The 18,621-nt window shown below is 41.3% G+C and overlaps 1 long non-coding RNA gene across 16 annotated transcripts in view; it reads right to left on the bottom strand.

Annotated features, from left to right (window-relative positions):
* LOC119623586 (uncharacterized) overlaps positions 1-18,621 on the bottom strand; it is a 406,106-nt gene that overhangs the window by 225,607 nt on the left and 161,878 nt on the right. For all 16 annotated transcript variants that reach the window (XR_012091421.1, XR_012091423.1, XR_012091418.1 and 13 more), the window contains one exon: positions 6,463-6,596. This is a non-coding gene — a long non-coding RNA (uncharacterized lncRNA). The remainder of the gene's footprint in view (positions 1-6,462; positions 6,597-18,621) is intronic.

An 18,621-nucleotide genomic window follows, 5' to 3' on the forward strand; every position in this document is an offset into this window, starting at 1 on the left:
CGGAGCTTGCAGTGAGCTGAGATCCGGCCACTGCACTCCAGCCTGGGCGACACAGCGAGACTCCGTCTCAAAAAAAAAAAAAAAAAAAAGGTGCTAAACTCTTAGCTAATCTATTCAGAATTGGAAGAGCCTGACAGTAAAAAGTCTAGGTATGTTAATAGAGATTCTTTACAGACGTGAATTTTCCTCCACAAAGGACGGCTTGCAGGACCATTTCAAAATGTAACAAAGAAACATGTTTTTGGAGTAAAATATTTTGATTTTCTTCCTTGTTTTGTAAGTTATGCCAGAGTCAGGTTGGAAAGTAAGTCACGATATACAGGGTCAAATGAAACCCATCTGATGAGAATTTATGGTTTGTAGGGCATGACTCCCTAGACCTTTTAGATAGGAATTTGGGCAAGATTAAAAAAAAAAAATCAGAGTTTAGTCCTCACTGCTGATAGAAACACTGATGTAGGGCCATTCTGATAAAATGTCAGATGGAACTAAGAAACAAGATATTAGTAACTGGAGTAAAGGCCATCCCTGTTTTGAATGGGTAAAGAATGGCTGACCTGTATCCATGACCAACGGCTTTGTGAGAGGCCTAACTACTTAGTGATGAACTAGGGAATCCGGAAGAAGTAGTCTCTAAGCAGCAAAGTGTTCAGTCCATCACGTGTTTACTTCCAAATGCTTCATGTGAACTGATAAAGAAAAATAGACAAGAAAGCAATTTTAAAATTTTGCAGCCTGCCCATGTGGTAGAGAATAAAAGAGCATTTCCAGGAGAAAAACCCAAGCGTGTGACAGAGCCACAGTTTGCCAGAGATTAGCATGGCTACAAGGGAGCCAGGTGTTAATAGTCAAGACAATGGGAAAGAGGCCCCACAGCATTTCAGTCATTTTCAGGCTGCCCTCCCATCACAGGCCCAGGGGTTTTGGGGGACAGGATGGTTTCTGGGGACAAATGAAGGCATTGCCCTGTGCCAAGTCATGATGCTGCTCCCTGCATTCCAGGTGCTTTGGATAAAGTAGTCCCAGGTGGGACTTGTGCCCCAGCTCTTGGATGTACAAGTCCTAAACCTTGGAGATGTCCCTGTGGTGCTAATTCTGTAGGCTTACAGAAAGCAAGAGCTTTGAAGGCTTGGCAGCCTCCACAATTTTCTTTGGATTTCTCTGCAAGCCTGAGAACCAAGGTTAAGACTTGTCACAGGGCAGAGTCATTGCAGAGAGCCCCTAATACAGCAATGCCAAGTGCCAACATGGGCTTGGAGCTGCTACAAAGAGTTCCCATCAGGGAAATCCCTAGTGAAGCCATGGAAATGAGGTCACCACAGACATTACTCACTAATTTAATGATTAATGGACTAGAGGAAGTAGTACCACTACCAGGACCCCAGAATTGTGAAGTCACCTACGCTATGTAATGCCTGTCTGGGAAACCTTTAAGTACAACCAGCAAAAACAGCCGAATGAACTGCACCATGAAAATCCATAAAGATGATGCTGCCTGAGACATTGTGGGGTCCAATCTCCACCCCAGTATATTCAAGAGGTAGCACATTAAGTCACTCATTTGGAGATTAGTTTGGGGTTAAGGAAATAATATGGGTGCTGTATTAGTCCGTTCTCATGCTGCTAATAAAGACATACCTGAGACTGGGTGATTTATAAAGGAAAGAGGTTTAATTGACTCACAGTTCAGCATGGCTGGGGAGGCCTCAGGAAACTTACAATCATGGAAGAAGGGGAAGCAAACACGTCCTTCCTCACATGGTGGCAGGAAAAAGAAGTGCTGAGCGAAAGGGGGAAAGCCCCCCTTTTTTTTTTGAGACGGAGTCTCGCTCTGTCACCCGGGCTGGAGTGCAATGGCCGGATCTCAGCTCACTGCAAGCTCCGCCTCCCGGGTTTACACCATTCTCCTGCCTCAGCCTCCCGAGTAGCTGGGACTACAGGCGCTCACCAACTCACCCGGCTAGTTTTTGTATTTTTTTTAGTAAAGACGGGGTTTCACCATGTTAGCCAGGATGGTCTCGATCTCCTGACCTCGTGATCCACCCGTCTCGGCCTCCCAAAGTGCTGGGATTACAGGCTTGAGCCACCGTGCCCGGCCGGAAAAGCCCCTTTTAAAACCATCAAATCTCATGGGAACTCACTCACTATCTCAAGGAGACCGGCATGGGGTTAAGTGCCATCATGATTCAATTACCTCCCACCAGGTCTCTCCCATGACATGTGGGGATTATGGGAACTATAATTCAAGATGACATTTGGGTGGGGACAAAGCCAAACCTTATCTTTCCAGCCTTGACTCCTCCCAAATCTCATGTCCTCATATTTCAAAACCAATCATGCCTTTTGAACAGTCCCCAAAAGTCTTAGCTCATTCCAGGATTAACCCAAAAGTCCAAGTCCAAAGTCTCATCTGAGACAAGGCAAGTCCCTTCTACCTATGAGCCTGTAAAATCAAAAGCAAGTTAGTTACTTCCTAGATACAATGGGGGGACAGGCGTTGGATAAATACACCTGTTCCGAGTGGGAGAAATTGGCCAAAATGACGGTGCTACAGGCCCCACGCAAGTTAAAATCCAAGAAGGCAGCCATTAAACTTTGAAGTTCCAAAATGTCTCCGTTGACTCCATGTCTCACATTCGGGTCATGCTGATGCAAGAGGTGGGCTCCCACGGCACTGGGCAGCTCTGCCCCTGTGGCTTTGCAGGGTACAGCCCCCCTCCCAGCTGCTTTCACAGCTGGCATTGAGTGTCTGTGGCTTTTCCAGGGACATGGTGCAAGCTGTCGGTGGATCTACCATTCTAGTGTCTGGAGGATGTTGGCCCTCTTCTCACAGCTCCACTAGGCAGTGCCACAGTGGGTACTCTGCGTAGGGGCTCCAACCCCACATTTCCCTTCCTCAGTGCCTTAGCAGAGGTTCTGCATGAGGGCTCTGTCCCTGCAGCAAACGTCTACCCCGACACCAGGCATTTCCATACATCCTCTGAAATCTAGGTGAAGGTTCCCAAACCTCAATTCTTGACTTCTGTGTGCCTGCAGGCCCAACACCATGTGTAAATCACCAAGGCCTGGGGCTTGCACCCTCTGAACCAATGGCCTGAGCTGTACCTTGGCCTCTTTTAACTGGAGCAGCTGGAGCCAAAGCAGATGGGATGCAGGCCACCATGTCCTGAGGCTGCACAGAGCAGGGGGGCCTGGGCCTAGTCCATGAAACATTTTTCCCTTTAGGTCTCTAGCCTGTGATAGGTGGGGCTGCCATAAAGTTCTCTAACATGCCCTGGAGACACTTCCCAATTGTCTTGGTGATTAATATTAGGCTCCTCATTACTGATGCAAATTTCTGCGGCTGGCTTGAATTTCTCCCCAGAAAATCAGGTTTTCTTTTATTTCACATTGTCAGGCTGCAAACTTCCCAAACTTTTATGTTGTGCTTTCTCTTGAATGCTTTGCTACTTATAAATTTATTCTGCCAGACACCCTAGATCATCTCTCTCAAGTTCAAAGTTCCACAGATCTCTAGGGCAGGAGCAAAATGCCACCAGTCTGTTTGCATAGCAAGAGTGACCTTTACTTCAGTACCCAACAAGTTCCTCATCTCCATCTGAGACCCCCTCAGCCTGGTCTTCATTGTTCGTACCACTATCATCATTTTGGTCAAAGGCATTCAACAAGTCTCCAGAAAGTTCCAAACTTTCCCACATTTTCCTGTCTTCTTCTAAGCCCTCCGCACTGTTTCAGTCTCTGCCTGTTACCCAGTTCCAAAGTCGCTTCCATATTTTGGGGTATCTTTATAGCAGTACCCCACTACTGGTACTAATTTACTGTATTAGTCCATTCTCATACTGCTAATAAAGACTTACTTGAGACTGGGTAATTTATAACAGAAAGCAGTTTAATTGACTTACTGTTCAGTATGGCTGGGGAGGCCTCAGGTAACTTACAATCATGGTGGAAGGGAAAGCAAATATGTCCTTCTTCACATGGTGGCAGGAAGGCAAGTGCCGAGAAAATGGGGAGAAAGCCCCTTATGAAACCATCAGATCTTGTGAGAAATCACTTACTATCATGAGAACAGAAGCATGGGGGTAATCGTCCCCATTATTCAATTACCTCCCACTGGGGCCCTCCTGCAGCACGTGGGAATTATGGGAACTACAATTCAAGTTTGGGTGGGAACACAGACAAACAATACACAGGTGCCAAGTTGAAAAATGATGGGCTTGGGATGGTTAATTTTATGTATCACAACGACTGTATTAATGAATACCTAGAAGACTGGTAAAGCATTACTTCTGAGTCTGTGAGTGAGGAGTTTGGTGTGTGTGTCATTTGACTGAGGGGTAAAGATCCACCCCCAAGAAAAACAAGCACCATCCAATCTACTTAAGGCTAAATACAACCGAAAAGGCATAACTTTTTCCTGTCTGTCTCTCCTGGAGGAAGGATATTTCTTTTCCTGCCCTTGGACAACAGAAATCAAAGATGTCTGCCCTTGAAACTCATAGCTTACTCAGATTTGTAGGCTTTTGGCCTTAAACTGAGAATTACCCCAGGGCTTCCATGGTTCTGAAGATATGATGTTGGACTGGGCCATACTACCAGCATCTCAGGGTCCTAAGCTTATGGATGGCCTGCCTTGGGATTCTCAGTCTCTATAATCACGTGAGCCCATGCCTAATAAATTGTCTCTCATCTATCTATCTATCTATCTATCTATCTATCTATCTATCTATCTATGTATCTATGTATCTATCTATCTATCTATCATCTATCTATAACTATCATCTATTGGTTCTGTATCTCTGAAAAACACAGATTATACACCAACAAATGCTTCAGCCTGCTGGTCCATCATGCATTCTCTCTCTTTGCTCCCCTTGACCCCTGCTGCTTGGGAGTGTTTGTTTCAGAGAGTTCTCCCCTTCCCATTGGCCCTGCAGAGAATGCTGCCCTCTTATCTCCAGGATCTGTTAGTCATACACTGAGGGATATTTCACGCCTTTTGCTGTGTTGTCTCTTAGGTGTCTCACTTGACCAACATACCTGGACCTCATGTTTTTGTCCTACTCATTACTCTTAAAGAGTGTCTACCTTGGTAGGGATAAACTGAACATGGGTCAGAAAGGAGCCATAAGGATGTATTCCAATAAAAATGAGTATTCTGTGAGAGAGAAACCTGGTTACAGGTCAGACAATTAGACATCAGGCCATCCACCAGCATAAATAAACATCCCAAGAAAAGCATACTGTGAAAATTCAGTACTAAACCCTTGAGTCCTGTTGGGCAGGGCTATAGTTTATAGCCATGATCCAGAGAGAAACCTCAAAAGCAAACAAGAAATTACAGATATAAAACAAATATGGTGAGATAATTAGTCTACAGTTCAAGATATACATTCAGGAGGAAGACAGACATGGCACTGAGTTACATGAAAGTTTGTATTGCAGTGGCAGCTTTCTAAAAACAGAAAAATCTATATCATGAGAATTCCAGTCCTAATCATATAAATATGAACAAAGATACCTAAAAATTACAGTCCAACTCAAATATTTATTTATTTGAGACAGGGTGATGCCATTTTGCCCAACCTGGAGTGCCGTGGCTATTCACAGATGCAACCATAGCAAACTATGACCTCAAACACCTGGTCTCAAGTGATCCTTCTGCCTCACATTTCCTAGCAGCTGGGACTACAGACACATGCTACTATGCCTGGCTAGATCCTATTCTTAAATTCAGAAAAGTTGCATATCTATAAATTTTTCTTTCTCATTTGTCTTTATGATCATATAGATGATAATCATACAAATCACTTTATAAATAGTCAAGGCAAGTGTAGATGCATTATGGTATTCATAAAATATTCTGCTCTGCCTACTTGTTACTCTGGCCAACACTACTTTTGGATAATTGAGAAAATAAATCGGCTTTAGTACTCCTTAAATAATAGAGTGAATGAAAAATAAATTCATATAATTCATAATTTATAATATTATATTTGCACCCAGAGGTTAAGGTTCCAGGAAGAGTCAATTAAGTTTAGACCAAGTTGTGATGTCAAATACGTGAATTATGTCTTTACTCTTTAATTTTGAAATAAATTTATATTTACAGAAAGTTATAAAAATATTACATAGGATTTCATCTACCCTGCAACTTCCTTTAATGTTGACATCTTATATAACCATAGATAGAATACATATGAAAACATGAAAATTGATGATAGTATAAAACTACTAACTAAGGTACAGACTTTATTCATATTTTATCAGGTTTTCTACTGATATCATTTTTAAGTTTTTGGATTCACTCCAGGATAACACATTATACTTACTGTCAGATGCATTATTTATTGCACCATAGCCAATTACCACATAGCTCAGAGGCTAAAACACCGACACACACACATTACTCACAGTTTCTCTGGGTCAGGAATCCAGATGTAGATGCTGCTGAGGACTCACCTGAAGAATCAGCTGGGGAGGGATCATCTTTCAAGCTTATAGTGGTTGTTAGGAGTCAATTGTTGCCCAGGTAGAGAAGACTTCAGTGGTAACTTTCTCTTGACCCATTAACAACTTAATAATGATCCTTAATTCTTCATAAAAGAAAATAAAAACAATAGAGAAGAAGAGATTACTGCCTAATGTATTCTATGAGGCAGATTACTCTGATACTACAACTAGATAGAGATATTTTAAGAAAGGAAAATACAAGGGCATGGTGGCTCATGTCTGTAATCTCAGTACTTTGGGAGGCTGACATGGGCGGATCATCTGAGGTCAAGAATTTGAGACCAGCCTGGCCAATATCATGAAACCCTATCTCTACTGAAAACACAAAAATTAGCCGAGTGTGGTGGCAGGTTCCTGTAATCCCAGCTACTCAGGAGGCTGAAGCAGAAGAATTGCTTGAATCCAGAAGGCGGAGTATTCAGTGAGCCAAGATTGTCTCACTGCACTCCATCCATCCTGGGCAACAGAGAGAGACTCCATCTCAAAAAAAAGAAGAAGAAAGGAAAATTGTAGACCAATATGTCTTATGAATACTGAGGCAATAATCCTCAAAGACATAAACAAATAATTCAGGTTCTTAAAACACATTTATACACTCTGATGAAGGGTACTTATGTCAGGATTGTAAGTTTGATAAAATAAAATATATAAAAACAATTAGTGTAATACATTTTATTAATAAATGAAAAAACAAAGCCTCATGATGACCTCCAAGGATATGTAACAAGCATTTGAAAAATCCAAAACCCACTCATGGTAAAAACATGAAAAAATTATGCATGAAAGGAAATGTTCTTTACTTGGAAGCAGATATCCATGAAAAGCTCACATAACACTGGTATCAAGGAAGTCTCAGTAATTTTTCCAAAATTAAAAACTCAAAAAGGTTATCCACTACCACCATTCTATTATAAATTGTAATTGAGGATATAGTCAATAAATTATACTAGAAAAATAAATATAACACTATCAGAATGAAAATAAATCAATCAGGCTAGGTGTGGTGGCTCACACCTGTAATCCCAACACTTTGGGAGGCCGAGGCAGGTGGATCACCTGAGGTTGGAAGTTCCAGACCAGACTGGCATGGTGAAATCCCATCTCTACTAAAAATATACAAAAATTAGCCAGGCGTGGTAGCAGGCGCCTGTAACCCCCGCTATTTGGGAGGTTGAGGAAGGAGAATCACTTGAGCCTAGGAGGTGGAGGTTGCAGTGAGCCGAGACTGCACCACTACACTCCAGCCTGGGCAACAGAGCAAAACTCCATATCAAAAAATAAAAAAATAAAAGAAATCAAACTGTCTCTATGTACCAGTAAAATGATCTAGTATATACAAAATCCTAAGGAATCCACTAATATAAGATTAGAACATAAAATTCAGTAATGTTGTAGTGTACAAGGTCAATAAAAAACAATTGCATTCTATTATACTGCAAATAAACTGAAAACTGAAACTCAAAAACAATTCCACTTAATATAGTTGGGAATCCTGTACAAGGCGACTGTACACTGGGCCTCATTCCTGGCCCCCAGTGATTTCTGAGGAAGGGGTGAGTTGAACAGGCAAGGAGTGATCTACTCTTACCACCAACATCTGGAATCCTGGCAGCACCCCATGACCATGAAGGACACTTGAGCCTGCAGGGAGAGCTGTTTAGAGAGGTAATAAGGGCAGGGCTCCAGCCCGTGTAGAGCCCAGAGGGTTTGTTGCTGGAATGTCTGTAGTGGAGCACAAGCAGGGATGCCCATTACCCAAGGCTTGCCACGCTCCCCTACGAGACTTCAGTCTTAGGTGAACTGTTGGACTAGAACACAGCAGGGTGATCTTGCCTGTGAGATGGGGTAATTCCAATCTCAGTGACCCATATCTGCTGGCTTCTAGAGCCCCAGCTTGGCTGCACTCGCTTGTAGTGCAGCCTCACATGGCTAACTAAGGTGCCTCCCAGGGGCCGACATCATACCTGCTTCACTGGCAGACTGTGCTAGACTGTTAGGGAGCTCCAGCAGAGTGGTCCCTGTTGACACACACCCAGTTCACCTACACCCAAACCCAACTGCAGCCTCCCCCATGCCACTTTGCTGGCATGCACTTGCCCACAGCCACCTTGCTACGACTTTGCCAGCACATGTGTGCATGTGGGCAGACCTCACCCAGTCGTTAGTACATACCTTGGCCCTTCCAGTGCAGCAGGTTCCTAACTTTGACAGGACAGAGAACAAAGTTGGGGGTTGGATATCAACCCCACAGAGTTAGAGCACACATCCCAGGAGTACTGAACTCAGCCTAAAATCTTCCAGAAATAAAGCCAATTGACTTAACCCACTACATACCACAATCAAACCCCCAGGGGCATCGAAGAAGATAAAAGCAAAGTAACTCATCCAAAGGACAATAATTACAAAGACTGAAGGAACATCAGTCCTTCCAAAAAAATGGTTCTTAACCAGGCTGAAATGGCTGAAATGACAGAAATAGAATTCAGAACATGGATAAGAACAAAGATAATCAATATTCAGAAGAAAGTCAAAACCCAATCCAAGGTTTCTAAGGTATAAAATAAAATGATACAAAAGATAAAAGACAAAATTGGTATTTTAAGACATAACAAAACTGATTTGATAGAGCTAAAAAAATCACTTCAAGAATTTCAGAATATAATGGCCACTATTAACAGGAGAATCAACCAAGCATAGAAAAGAATCTCAGAGGCTGGGTGTGGTAGCTCACGCCTGTAATCCCAGCACTTTGGGAGGTTGAGGCTGGTGGATCACAAGGCCAGGAGATCAAGACTATCCTGAATAACATGGTGAAACCCTGTCTCTGCTAAAAATACAAAAAATTAGCTGGGCATGGTGGTGGGCACCTATAGTCCCAGATACTCGGGAGGCTGAGGCAGGAGAATGGCGTGAACCCAGGAGGCGGAGCTTGCAGTGAGCTGAGATCACGCCACTGCACTCCAGCCTAGGCAAAGGAGCGAAACTAGGTCTAAAAAAAACACACACACACACACAGAATCTCAGAGCTTAAAGACCAGTTCTCTGAAATACCTCGGATGAAAATTTTTAAAAAGGTGAAAGAATAATAGACAAAACCTCCAAGAAATATGAGATTATATATAGAGACCAAATTATGGCTTATTGGTGTCCCTGAAAGAAAGAAGGAGTGAAAGAAAGGGAAAACATTCCAGGATATTATCCAAGAAACTTTTCCCAAACTCGTTAGAGAGACCAACATTCAAATTCAGGAACTTCAGAGAAACTCTGTCAGATACTACACAAGATGACCATCCCTAAGACACTTAGTCAACAGATTCTCCAAGGTTGAAATGAAAGAAACAATGTTAAAGGCAACTAGACAGAAGGGGCAGGTTACCCACAAAAGGGAACATTATCACACTAACAGTGGACTTTTCAGCAGAAACCTTACAAGCCTGAAGAGATTGCAGGAAGTGGGGGTAATGGTGGGGGCAGGATGTGCATTTAGCATTCTTAAAGAAAATAATTTCCAACCAGGAATTTCACATGCAATCAAATTAAGCTTCATAAGTGAAGGAGAAATGAGATTATTTTCAGACAAGCAAATGCTAAGATAATTCATTACCATCAGACCTGCCTTAGGGGAGACCCTGATGGGAGTGCTAAATATGGCAAGGCCATTACCAGTCACTGCAGAAACACACTTAAATACATAAAGCATTAACACTATAAAGTAACCACACAAAAAGTCTGCATAATAACCAGGTAACACAATCACAGTATTACATCTATACATATCAATATGAATATTGGATGTGAACAGGCTAAATTCCCTAATTAAAAAGTACAGAGTGGCAGGTTAGGTATAGAAGGAAGACTCAACTGTATGCTGGCTTCAAGAGACCCACTTCATATGTACTGACACTCAGGCTCAAAGTAAAGGGATGAAGGAAAATCTACCAAGCAAACGGAAAATAGAAAAAAGCAGAGGTTACTGTTTTAATTTCAGGCAAAAAAAATGACTTAAAAAAATAAAGATAAAAAGACAAAGAAAGGGTCAAGGGTTCCATCTAACAAGAAGACCTAATTATGATAAATATATACGCACCTAACACTGAAGCATGCAGATTCATAAAGCAAGTTCTTAGAGACCTAGAAGACACTTTGATAATCACGAAATAATAGCTGCAGACTTCCAAAACCCCACTGACAGTATTAGACAGACCATCAACTTGGAAAACTGTTGAAGATATTTAAGACCTGAACTTGACGCTTAACCAAATAGACCTAATGGACATCTAAGGAACAGTGCACTCCCAAACAACAGAATATACATTCTTCTGAACACATGGCATATACCCTAAAATTGAACATGCACTCAGCAATAAAACAATCCTCAGCAAATTAAAAAAACTGAAATGATCCAAACCACATTCTCAGAATAGAAATCAATACCAAGAAAATCATTCAAAACCATACAGTTACATGGAAATTAAGCAACCTTCTTCTGAATGATTTTTGAATAAATAATGAAATTAAGGCAGAAATCAAGAAATCCTTTGAAACTAATGAGAACAAACATACAACATACCAGAATCTCCGGGACACAGTTAAAGCAGCATTAAGGGATAAGTTTATAACACTAAACACCCACATCAAAAAGTTAGAAATATTTCAAATTAACAATCTAACATCACTCTTAGAGGGACTAGAGAAACAAGGACAACCAACCCCACAGCTAGGAGAAGACAAAAAATAACCAAAATCAGAGCTGAAGTGAAAGAAGTTGGTATGCGGAAAACCATATGAAAAACCACACAAATTTAGAAGTCGTTTCATGGAAAGAATAAACAAGGTTGTGATATAGTTTGGATCTGTAACCTCGCAAAATGTCATGTTGAATTGTAGTCCCCAGTGTTGGAGATGAGGAATGGTTGGAAGTGATTAGATAATGTAGGTGGTGGTTTCTCATGAATGGTTTAGCATCATCCCCTTGGTGCTGTTTTTGTGATAGTGAGTTATCACAAGATATGGAGCATCCTCCTTCTCTATCTGTTGCTCCTTCTCCGACCATGTATGATGCCTGTTCCTCCTTCGCCTTCTGCCATGATTGGAAGCTTCCTGAAGCCTCCCCAAAAGCAGAAGCCACAACCTGAACCATAACCCAATTAAACCTCTCTTCTTCATAAATTACCCAGTCTCTTTATATCAATGTGAGAATGAACTAATATAAAAATTGTTACTGGGGAGTGGGACATTGCCATAAAGATACCTGAAAATATGGAAGCAGCTTTGGAACTGGGTAATGGGCAAAGGTTGGAAGACTTTAGAGGACTCAGAAGAACACAGGAAAATAAGGGAAAATTGGAAACTTCTTAGAGACTTGAATGATTGTGACCCAAATGCTGATAGTCATATGAACAGAGATGGCCAGGCTAATGATGTCTCAGGTGGAAATGAATAACTTATTGGGAACGGAAGCAAAAATCACTTTTGTTATGCCTTAGCAAAGAACTTGGCCACATTGTGTCCCTGCCCTAGGGATCTGCGAAACTAAACTTTGAACTTAAGAATGATGATTTAGTGTATCTGGTGGAATACATTTCTAAGTATCAAAGCATTTAACATGAGGCCTGCCTGCTTCTAACAGTCTGTGCCTATGCACATGAGCAAAAAATGACCTAAAGTTGGCACTTATATTTAAAGAGGAAGCAGAGTGTAAAAGTTTGGAAAATTTGCAGCCTACTCATATGACAGAAAAGTAAAGCCAATTCAAGAAGGCTGCAGAAATTTACAGAAGTAAAAAGGAGCTAAGTGCTAATAGCCAAGACAATTGCAAGAAGGCCTTGAATACATTTTAGAGACCTTTGTAGCAGCCCCTCCCATCACAGACTTGGAAGCCTAAGAGGATAGAATGGTTTCACGGGCCAGGCCCACGGTCCTGCTGCCCTTTGCAACCTCTTGTTATTGCTCGCTGCATCCCAGCTGTTTCAGCTTTAGCCATGGTTTAAATGGGTCTAAAGTCCAGTTCAGGCCACTGCTTCAGAGGGTGTGAGCTATAAGCCTCAGTGTCTTCCACATGGTATTAAGCCGGCAGGTACACAGAGTGCAAGAGTTGAGGCTTGGCAGCCTCCATGTAGGTTTCAGAGGATGTATGGAATGTATGGAAAAGTCCGGGTGTCCAGGCAGAAGATTACTGCAGAGGCAGAACCCTCATGGAGAACCACCACTAGGGTAGTGCAGAGGGGATATGTTGGGTTGGAGTCCATATGCAGAGTCCCTGCCTAGTGGAATTGTGAGAAGGAGACTATAGTCCTCCAGACTCTGAAATTGTAGGCCCACTGAAGCTTGCATGTTGTGCCTGGAAAAGCCACAGGCACTCAACGCCAGTCCATGAGAGCAGCCACAGGGGCTAAACCTTGCAAAGCCACAGGGGCATGGCTGTGAAAGGCCTTGGGAGCCCATCCCTTGTGTCAGTGTGCCTTGGATATGGGATCTGGAGTCAAAGGGTATTATTTTGGAGCTTTAAGATTTAACGACTACCCTTCTGGATTTCAGACTTTCATGGGGCCTATACCCTCTTTCTTTTGGCTGAGTTCTCTCTTTTGGAACAGGAATGTTTACCAAATGCCTATAGTTCCACTGTATCTTGAAGTAACTAGCTAGTTGTGTGTGTTCGTTTTTTGAGACAGAGTCTCAGTCTGTCCAGGCTGGAGTGCAGAGGCGCGATCTTGGCTCACTGCAACCTCTGCCTCCTGGGTTCAAGCGACTCTCATGTCTCAGCCTCTTGAGTAGCTGAGATTACAGGTGTGTGCCACCATGCCTGGCTACTTTTTTTTTTTTTTTTTTTTTTCCCGGTAGAGACAGGGTTTCACTATGTTGGCCAGGCTGGTCTTGAACCCCTGACCTCAAGTGATCTGCCCACCTTGGCCTCCCAAAGTGCTGGGATTAGAGGCATGAGCCACTGTGCCCAGCCTAACTAGTTTTTGATTTTACAGGATCATAGGTGAAAGGGACTAGCCTTGTCCCAGATGAGACTTTGAACTTTGGAATTTTGAGTTAATGCTGGAATGAGTTAAGACTTTGCAGGAATGTTAGGAAGGCAAAATTGTATTTTGCAAAGTGAGAACATGAGACTGGGGGGCCAGGAGTGGAACGATGTGGTTTTGATCTGTGTCAACAACAAATCTCATGTCAAATTATAATCCCCAGTGTTGGAGGTGGGGCCTGCTGGGAGGTGATTGGATCATGGGGGTAACTTCTCATGAATGCTTTATCACCATCCTTTTGGTGCTGTTCTTGTGACTGTGATGTGAATGTATTAGGTTAGTGGTAAGTAAAATCAGATTAAATTGAATACAGTTTCAATTATATTAATACCAATGACTAGAAAAAAGCAGTGTAGTACCAATTTTGCAGAAAGTGTGGCAACAAATCTAGGTCTAGGGACAATTTGGAGTAAGTCTGGAGATTGTGTGTAATTATAACTCTCCTCTTTTCCTGCAGTCCAATAAATATTTGCATGTCCATTGGCCGCCATGTCCTCATGGGAGACAGTACTGTCATTAAGTCTAGTGTTCACTTTGTAAGGCATGATGTTTGCATCATTTTCTTCCTTATCCTTTAAGAGGCTTAAAGTTACCTCATTAAATTAAGATTGGAAGTTGCTCTTGTTGACTTTGTTGATTTAAATTAAAACGTGTCAGGCTAATAGGTTGTTGAAATGTAATCATTTTATCCAAAGTTTTAAATTATTTTGATTGTAGTCAATTAAATCTCTCTATATATCCTGCTGCTGTGGGATTACAGAGTAGGTGAAAAGTTCATTCTATATCCCATTTATCTGCCAATGCCTGTGTAATTCTTCATGCAAAATGAGTTCCCTTATCACTTTCAATTATTTTAGGACTTCATAGTGAGCTATCATATATTCTAAGGCTGAGATGGCATATTTGGCAGATGAATCGCTAACCACTATTACTATGTTAATCTCTGCGTGTGTATCAACCATTGTTACTGCATATTTTTACGACTAGGGATAATTTAATGATCCTATAAAATCTACCTGGAAGCACAGGTTGAAGGTACTAGGTTTGTACCTATCTATGGCTGTAGAATAGCTCTACTTTAGATCAGCTTTACATTGCTCACAATTACCTTTGGCCTTTTGAATTTGGTGCCATCTTGCTTTCAGTTTCTCATGGCCACCTGTACACTAAGCATGTGCCTAATCTCTTTTTCCTTATGTAGTTATAGTTGTTTTTATGGAGTGTAGGCTAGTTCTGGTGTTTGTTTAACTTTAAAGTCATCTCCCTATTTAATTATAATTGTTTGGTACTTGTGGTATTTCCCATTCCCTGTCTTATTTTCTTTTGAGTTGAAGATGTAGTACTGAATATCATGAGTTTTCTGATTTTCTGTGTAGCTTTAATTGGGGTATGTTTTGTGTGTTAATGGTTATGATTTCTGATAATGCATCTACATGGTTATATGATTTTGTGGCTTCTGAATTATCTTTTTGCTGCACCAATATAAGTATGTCAAATATCATAATGGATCTGTTTCATAATTCACATAGTTCCTCCCAATAAAATTTGGACCATATGCTTTTAGAATTATTTTATAATTATTTTGTTTCCATGTTTGTAACCACTGGGTTATGCCATTCGGAACTGTCATGAGTCTGCGGAAATGTAAATTTTATTTTGATTTTCTGATACTGAGTGTCTGACTGCTAGAACACCTGCAATCAATTCTGCATGCTGTGCAGAGAGTAATTGACCTGCCTCCTTCAGGATTGTGTGGTCCTGGGGTCTGAGCACTGCTTTGTCCATTGGGTCTGGCCTTGGGTCACAGAGGCTGATCCGTTTGTAAACCAAGTGTTGGGCAAGACATTTAGACAAGATGGGGCCTCATTTTCCTAGATTGGCATGGAGTGTCCCTGTGCTTGGAATACCTTCCGGCATGCCTATTTCAGTCTTGACAGTCTCCTCTGTGAGGAGACATGGTTGACCCTCAAAGCCAGTGTCTCCACCCTGGACTTACCATTTCTATGGAAGCAACGCTGATCAATTTCACCCAGTGAAGGAGAGCCATGTGGTATCTACTTGTAACGTTGTTGCCAGTCAGAGGCTCCGTTTCTTAAGGCTTCATGCCTAAGCCATATGCATTTTCAAATGGGCTGAATTTGTTCTTAGAGTATGGGAATTTTATTGTTCAAAATCCCACTGGTAGGAAGGTTTTAGAACCTGGTTTCTTTTTACACGATGACCATGGACCGTGTTCTACATTCATCACTCATTAGAATTTCCAACCAAGCTGTGAATCAGAAGATGCATAATGCAGAGCTTGGCATGTGATAACACAGTCTTTGAGTGATTCAAGTGCTTACGCTTGTTCTTGTCTCTAGGGGAAATTTTGGGATTTACTAGTTATCTTATATATTGGTTTTAGGATGATGTTTCGAGAGGATATATGTTATCTCCAGTTACCAAATAAAAACCTATTATTCTTTGTGCTTCCTGTTTATAGGTGCCCTAAGGGCTTTTATCATTGTGGTCATTATTCTTCCCCCTTCTGACAACCATTGTACTCTTAAAATTTTACAATTAGTGTCCGGGCCTATGGTTTTCTCTGTATTAATAGTCCATCTCAGTGATCTTAAGTATGTTGCTAATTGTCATGTTTCCTGTTTAAGATTCTGCTGGTCATTATGTTAGCATTGTAATGTAAGCTATATATTATATTATTAGTGATCTGTGTTTTAATTGGTTTATATGTAATGATAAAATGGAGTGAGCTATTTAAATATCCTTGCAGTGAACTTTTAAATTGGTATTGTCTGCCTTCGTAGGTAAAAGTGGTATATTCCCAGCTTTCTTTATCTATTGGCATGGCAAAGAGCATGTCTGAAATATCTATGGTTACATAGTAGTTTCCATTGTACTCAGTGATCTTATTAATGACTTCTTCAACATCTGGTAATGCTCCTGTCATTTTAGTTGAGACATTATTTAAATTTTTCTAGTCAATAGCTCCCGTGATTTCAGCACAGGCCATAATGGAAAAGTAATTTGAAATGCCCATTGTAATAATGTTGAGGATTTCCAGAATTTTGCTGTTACTTCTGTATATCTTGCCTTTAATGGTTATTTCTTACTGTATGTGGCCTGGTGGGTTGTAGACAGTGTTAGAGGTTTCATTTTAGTCTGTAATAGGTTGAGAATTTTCATTCCTTTAGTTTCTTTCTTTTTTTTTTTTTTTTTGAGATGGAGTCTCGCTCTATTGCCCAGGCTGGAGTGCAGTGGCATGATCTCCACTCACTGCAAGCTCCACCTCCCGGGTTCACGCCATTCTCCTGCCTCAGCCTCCCGAGCAGCTGCAACTACAGGCACCTACCATCACACCCGGCTAATTTTTTGTATTTTTAGTAGAGACAGGGTTTCACTGTGCTAGCCAGGATGGTCTCGATCTCCTGACCTCGTGATCTGCCCGCCTCGGCCTCCCAAAGTGCTGGGATTACAGACGTGAACCACCACGTCTGGCCTCCTTCAGTTTCTTAATAGGCCACCATAGGTTAAAAAGTTTGGGAATCAGATGCATTCCCATTACGTTTTCTAACTTTGGTAAACAGTATAAAGTGCAAGCAATAAGTTTAGGTAATAGATTGTATGGAAGTAGAAATTGAGGAGCCTCTGGTTGTTTCCTCAAAGTACTTTATATGGATGTTTATGTCAGAGTGTGCTGCATTGTATGTAATAAGGTTTATTTGTAATTCGGTGTCTAAAAGAAATGTGTATGTATGTGCACACTTATTGGTATAGCTATTGTGTATCGTGTTCTGTTACCCTTAGGTTTCAGTGGTTAACCCATACCTGGAGGGGTTTCTAGTTGTTTAATTTTGTCTTTCTTTTGTTGTTTCTGTTTTTAAAATTTGTTGGTTCTGTTTTGGACAACTAGAAGGTTTTATTTTATTTTATTTTTTGAGATGGCGTTTCACTCTTATCCCCCAGGCTGAAGTGCAATGGTGCCATCTCATCTCAGCTCACTGCAACCTCTCCTGCCTCAGCCTCCTGAGTAGCTGGGATTGTAGGTGTGTGCCACCATGCCTAGCTAATTTTTGTATTTTTAGTAGGGACGGGGTTTCACCATGTTGGCCAGGTTGGTTTTGAACTCCTGACCTCAGGTGATCTGCTCTCCTCGGCCTCTGAAAGTTCTGGGATTGCAGGTATGAGCGCAACCAGCTACATGTTTAGAAGGTCTTTACTCATTATTTTGGCATCTGGGCTGGGCCTTAAATGGCTCTGTTTCCTTGTGTCCTTGGTTGCCAATTATTTTGTTTGTGTTGTGAATTATTTTGTCTGGCTTGCAAATTTGTCTGCCTTGGTTTATTTTGCAAAGGTACGTTAGGTCAATTTTTAATGATTTTTTGAGACTTCTGTTTTGAATATAAAGAATTTCAGTCCCTTCCTGGGTTTATTTCTTGGTGTTTTTATTAAGTTTGCTATAAATATTACCTTAGGGGTTCCTGAAGAGTCTGTCAAAATTTGAATGTTTCTAGTCTATCTTTTATGGTTCTCAGTGCTGAGACTGTTAGCTTAGGAGACTTTCAGTTTAGGTGATACTCAGAAGTGATGTCTTCACTTGAAGCTAGAATTTCAAATGAGTGGCATATTCGTTGTATCTATCACATACCAATTGATGTGTATTGGTAGCCAAAAATAGCTAATTTTCTTGTATTTCTGTGTGCCTTATATCAAATCATTGCATTTGAGCCCATCTCCAAATACTGTTGGGTCTAAATATGGTTGGATGGATCTCCAGGCTAATGTGATTCACTACCAGAGAGACAGGGCACGCCTTGGGTGATTTTTTTGTTAGTTCTCATATTTCATCTTTAGAGATGGGTTTTCTGCTAGTGTAGTGATCTGATGCATTTCTGTGCCTGAAAGTACTATGGTGTTTGGTCCATTATCCCATAGATGGACTGGCCATTCTGCATCTGTGGTTTGTCTTTGGCAAGAATCTGTTCTTATTTTTGGAATTCTTCTCTGGTGTATTCTTTGTTCTGACTGATACACTGTGGTCTGTGATTTCCATGGTTACAATCTATGATTCTCTTTCTAGTTA

The sequence above is a fragment of the Chlorocebus sabaeus genome, chromosome 26 (assembly GCF_047675955.1).
Source record: "Chlorocebus sabaeus isolate Y175 chromosome 26, mChlSab1.0.hap1, whole genome shotgun sequence".
NCBI lineage: Eukaryota > Metazoa > Chordata > Mammalia > Primates > Cercopithecidae > Chlorocebus > Chlorocebus sabaeus.